Source organism: Chinchilla lanigera, unplaced genomic scaffold (assembly GCF_000276665.1).
Source record: "Chinchilla lanigera isolate Chin_1 unplaced genomic scaffold, ChiLan1.0 scaffold00096, whole genome shotgun sequence".
NCBI classification, from domain to species: domain Eukaryota; kingdom Metazoa; phylum Chordata; class Mammalia; order Rodentia; family Chinchillidae; genus Chinchilla; species Chinchilla lanigera.
In genome coordinates this window covers 483,092-488,874 of record NW_004955497.1, presented here as the reverse complement: position 1 = coordinate 488,874, position 5,783 = coordinate 483,092, and the positions used below count along the sequence as shown (strand labels likewise).

Below are 5,783 nucleotides of genomic sequence, written 5' to 3'. Positions count from 1 at the left end.
CAGCCAGAAGGCTGGCGCTCCCCACCCGCAGCTCCCTGTGCGCCGGAAGCCCTCCTTCCGGGAAACCACGAGGCCGGGAGTGAGTCGCCGGTCCAAAGCCCCAAAAAACCAGCCCTCTCCGCCCGAGGCTCCCCGTGCGCTGGGGCCCACCCTCTGGGAGCCAGCAGGCAGGAAGCTAGCCAGTCAGAAGGCTGGCGCTCCCCACCCGCAGCTCCCTGTGCGCCAGAAGCCCTCCTTCCGGGAAACCACGAGGCCGGGAGTGCTATTGACTTTTGAGTGTTGTCTTTGTACCCAGGTGTGCTAATGAATTTGGTTATTAAATCTAGAAATCTTTTGGTGGAGTTTTTGGGTTCTTCTATGTAGAATATCTGTTTTTTTTGTCTTTTTGAGACAGGGTCTCACTCTGCGGTTCAGGCTGGCCTTGAGCTCACTTGGTAGCCCAGGCTGGTCTTGAACTTGCAACGATCCTCCTGCCTCAGCCTCCCGAGTGCTGGGATTACAGGCGTGCACTACCATGCCCGGCTTAGCAGAGTATCATGTCATCTGCACTTAATGATAATTTAACTTCTTCCTTTTCTATCATTATTCCTTTTATTTCTTTCTTTTGTCTAATTGCTCTGGCTAATGTTTCCAGAACTATATTGAATAAGACTGCTGACAGTGGAGATCCACTGTTACCACAGATTGTCTTGCTCCTGATTTTAGAGTGAAAACTTTCAGTTTTTGTCCATTTAGTATGATGTTGGCTGTTGACTTGTCATAGATGGCTTGTATCAGATTGAGATAAAGACCATCTATTCTAAGTTTCTGTAGGTTTTTTTTCTTTTATCAGGAATATGTGTTGGCCTTTGTCAAGCTTTTTCTGCATCTATTGAGATGATCATATGGTTTTTGTCCTTGGCTCCGGTAATATGGTGTATTGAATTTATTATTTTGTGAATGTTGAACCATCCCTGCATCCCTGGGATGAATCCTACTTGGTCATGGTGTATAGTCTTCTTGATGATTTGTTGTATTCTGTTTGCCAGTACCTTATGGATGATTTTGGGTCTATGTTCATTAGGGAGATTGGCCTGTAGTTTTCTTTTCTGATGGATCAAAAAAGTTCTCTGGTTTTGGTGTCAGGGGAATGGTTGCTTCCAGGAATGAATTTGGGAGTATTGATTCCTTTTCAATTTCATTAAAGATTTTGAGAAGTATTGGTGTTAAGTCTTCTCTAAATTTCTTATAGAATTCAGTAGTGAATCCATCAGGGCCTGGGCTTTTCTTTGTTGGTAGGGTTTTTTTTGTTGTTTGTTTGTTTTCCAGTACCGGGAATTGAACTCATGACCTCACGCTTGCCAGGCAGGCGCTATGCTGCTGAGCTAAATCCCCAGCCCCTTGTTGGTAGGTTTTTAATTACATCTTAAATTTCATTGACTGATGTTGGTTTTTGTAGAATTTTTATATCTTCTTGAATAAGACTTGTTAATTTATATGTATCTTGGAATCTGTCAGTTTTTTCTGTTTACATCTTAGAATACAAGTTCTCAAAGTGGGTGTCTTAGGGCTGGGGATTTAGCTCAGCAGCACAGCGCCTGCCTGGCAAGCTTGAGGTCGTGAGTTTGATTCCCAGTACTGGAAAAACCAAAACCAAAAAACAACAAAGTGGGTGTCTTGGTTATTTTTCTCTCATTGCTTAGTCAAACTACTCAATGCCCAAAACCAAGAAAGAAAGGTTTATTTAGCTCACAGTTTGTAGAGATTCTAGTCCATACTGAGCTGGCTCCAAGGCAGAGTGGCACAGGGCACAGGGCAGCAGTTCAGGGCGGTGGAACACAGCAAAGCAACAAGAGCAAAAAGGAGGAGTGGCAGCAAGTAGCTTCTTTCTCTCCCTTACATTGTATGCAAACTACCCATCCCAGGGCAGGTGTAGCAGTCACACCCATAATCTAAACATTGGATTATGGATCAATCATAAGCTCTAGAAGCCCACCCCATGACTGCATGAAGCTTTGGGGGCACGTCCAGACACAAGCCGTAACATTCTGCCCCTGGCCCTCCCAAAGACTCATGTACATCCTTTTATGCAAAAGACATTCTAGCCCATCTGTAAGAGTTGCCAGTTTCCTAACAGTTTCATCATTGCTGAAAAGTCCAAGTACCAAGTCTTCTCCGAGATGTAAGGCAAACTCTTAGCTGGGAGCCCCTGTACAAATGATTTTGTTTTCTTTTTTTTGGTACCGGGAATCGAACACATGACCTTAGGCTTGTCAGGCAAGTGCTTATGCTGCTGAGCTATATCCCCAGCCCCCCCTGTACAAATGAAAAGAAAGTTAAGCATTTTCAACATTTTTTTTTTTTTTCATTTTCAACATTCAGTGGCACAAGGTAAACATTACCACTCCAAAAGGTACAAACAGGAGGATACAAAGCAATGGGACCAAGGCAAGTCCAGCATCCAGCAGGCAAACATTAAGTCCTGTAGCTCCATGTGGAACGTCTGAAGCAATCTTTGGTAAACTGTGAGCTCCAAAGGGCTTGTGTGACTCCACCACTAAAGCGCTTCTAGTGGTTGTAGCCTCTAGGGCTTTTCTCTTGGGCCTGCTTCGCTCCCTCCTTGCAGCTTTCCTCAGACAATCCATGTTCCTGGCTTTTCCAAACTTCTGCAATCTCCAGCACACCTTTCGCTTCTCACTCACAGCTTCACACATCACCGTCTCAGGAGCACATTGCCTGGCCTTCCAGGCCTTCTGAAATCTAGGTGGAAGCCTTTTAACCTCAGAACTCTTGCATTCTGTATGTGCCTAAAACCAGTGCCATGTAGATGATGCCAAGGTCTGTTGCCACCTGGAGCAATAGCCAAGCTTTCCTCTCTTGACCATAGTGCCTGGATCGCTAGGTTGTCTGAATCCAACTCTGAGGAACAAATTTTCCATGCCACTGCAATTCTAGAACCTGGTGCGGGCACTGCTGCCATTCTGGAACATGGCATTCTGTGGCTTTCTCCTCAAAGCAAAATGTTTCACCTTTGCAGGTTTGAGGCTGCAAAGGGTGGAGACTTGCTGCTCCTAGTGATGTCCTTAGGCCATCTTTTATGTCCTCCTGTTCTTTCTCAGCAATGGAGATCTCCTCAGCTCTATCTTTGCAATCCACAACTTTACAGGAGCTTCCTTTCTGGCCGAACTCACGTTTTAAATCATCCTGCTGTGTTCTTTACTCTTGACTCTCAACATAAATCTGGCCAAAAGTCCCCAACAATAGCCATGCCACTGACGCAACATTCGACTGCCTTAAAATTTCTTCTGCCAGGAGGATCCTTGCGAGTTCGAGACCAGCCTAGGCTACATAATTGAGCTCAAGGCCAGCCTGAACTGCATAGCGAGACCCTGTCTCAAAAAAAAAAAAAAAAAAAAAAAAAAAAATTTTTTTTGTGTTTTAAATTTTTTTTTAAAGAAGAAATTTTTTGTGCCAGATTAATTAGTCTGCCACCCTTAATCTTAGTCTCAGGCACATTTTCTGGACACAGGGAAAATGCAGACAAACTTTCTGCTAAGCCGTAACATACATTGTGTGGAGTCTAGCACCCAATGCAGTCCTTAGCAGAAACCTCCTACGCCTGGTCTTTGCCAGCAGGATTTCTATCAGCTGTCTGATTTTCTGAGCTCTGACCAGAATATCCCATACAGAACAGTCAAAGGTGTTCTAGCACTTCTCTTTCAGGTAAAAGCTCTGAACCTTTCCAAACTCTTCCCACAAGCCTTTCCCAAAAGCTCTTGAACCATATGGTCAGGTATAGTAACAGCAGCAACCCCACTCTGCTGGTATCAAATTCTGTCTTGGTTATTTTTCTCTTGTTGCTGAGACAAAATACCCAATGCCCAAAACCAAGAAAGAAAGGTTTATTAAGCTCACAGTTTGTGGAGGTTTCAGTCCATACTCAACTGGCTCCAAGGCAGAGTGGTGCATGGCACAGGACAATAGTTCATGGTGGTGGAACACAGCAAAGTAACAAGAGCAAAAAGGAGGAGTGGCAGCAAGCAGCCTCTTTCCCTCCTTCACACTGTATGGAAACTGCCTGCCCCAGGGCGGGTGTAGCTCTCACACCCATAATCCAAATATTGGATCATGGATCAATCATAAGCTCTGGAAGCCCATCCCATGACTGCATGAAGCTTTGAGAGGACATCCAGACACAAACCATAACAACGAGTGTTGACGATCTTTGGATTTCTGCAGGATCTGTTCTGATTTCACTCTTTTCATTCTAATTGGATGTATTTGGGTCTTTCTTTTTTTTGGTAAGGTTGGCTAAGAGTTTGTTGATTTTATTGAATGTTTTGAAGAATCAACTCTTGGATCCATTGATTGTGTTTTCTTAGTTTCTAACGCATTAATTTCTGCTCTGATCTTTATAATTTCTTCTGTCATACAAACTTTGGGTTTGACTTGCTCTTCTTTTCTAGAAACTTGAGGTTCAACATTAATTTATTTGAGTTCACTCTGTTTTTCTAATATGAGAATTCACCACTATACGTTTTCCTTGCAGAAGTGCTTTCATTGTGTCCCGTAAGTTCCAGTATATTGTATTGGCATTATCATTTTATTATAGATACTAATTTCTTCTTTAATTTCATATATGACCCATTGGAGGGTGTGACTTAATTTCCATGTGGTTTTTTTTTTTTTTTTTGTTTGTTTGTTTTTTGTTTTTTTTCCGGTACCGGCAATCAAACTCACGAAATCACACTGGTAATCGAACTCACCACATCAGGTTTGCCAGGCAAGCACTGAGCTAAATCCCCAGCCCCTTTTCCATGTATTTTTAAAGTTCTTTGGTGTCTTTTGCCATTGATTCCAATTTCATTGCACTGTGGTCTGATAATATGCATGGGATAATTTCACTTCCTTTGCATTTACTTAAACATGTTTTGTGGCGAGTATGTGGTCTGTTTTGGAGAATGTCCCATGTGCAGCTGAGAAGAATGTGTATTCTGTTGTTGTTGAGTGGAACACTCTGTAGACATCTACTAAGTCCATTTGTTTAAAAGTTTGGTTTAGCTCTGATATTTCATTGTTGATTTTTTTGTGCAGTTAATCTGTATTGGTGACAGTAGGGTATTGAGATTTCCCATTATAATTGTATTAGTGCTTATTTTATTTTTCATGTCTGTTAATATTTGTTTTATGTAGTTGGGTGCACTTGTATTTGGTGCAAATATATTTATGGTTGTTATCTCTTCCTCTGATTGTTCCCTTTCCAAGCATGCAGTGATCTTTTCTTCCTTCCTCAGTCTATCTTGCAATGTACTTTCTCAGCAAATGGAATAGCTACCTCTGTTTTTTTCTGGGTTCCTGTCACATGGAGTATTGTTTCCATCCTTTGACTTTCTGTCTATGAATTTCTTTTTGAATTAAATGTGTTTCTTGTGTGCAGCATATTGTTGGATCTTGCTTGTTGACCCATTCTGTGAGTCTGTTTCTTTTGATTGGTGAGTTAGGACCATTAACACAGATTGTTATAACTGGTAAGTATTGACTTACCCTTGTCATGTTATTTTCCTATTGTTGGCTCCCTTCCCCCCCCCTCTTTAATTGCTTGTCTTGCCTGGTGGATTTCTTCTGTTGGGGTTCATGGAGTTGTAATCCTTGTCATTTCTCTCTCTCTCTCTCTCTCTCTCTCTCTTTCTCTCTCTTTCTCTCTCTTTCTTTCTTTCTTTCTTTCTTTCTTTCTTTCTTTCTTTCTTTCCTTTCTTTCCTTTCTTTCCTTTCCTTTCTTTCCTTTCTTTCCTTTCTTTCCTTTC

At 42.2% G+C, this 5,783-nt stretch overlaps 1 protein-coding gene across 5 annotated transcripts in view; it reads left to right on the top strand.

The window, feature by feature from the left end:
- Positions 1-5,783, top strand: part of Cenpj (centromere protein J) — a 64,741-nt gene that overhangs the window by 8,461 nt on the left and 50,497 nt on the right. The window lies entirely within an intron of this gene.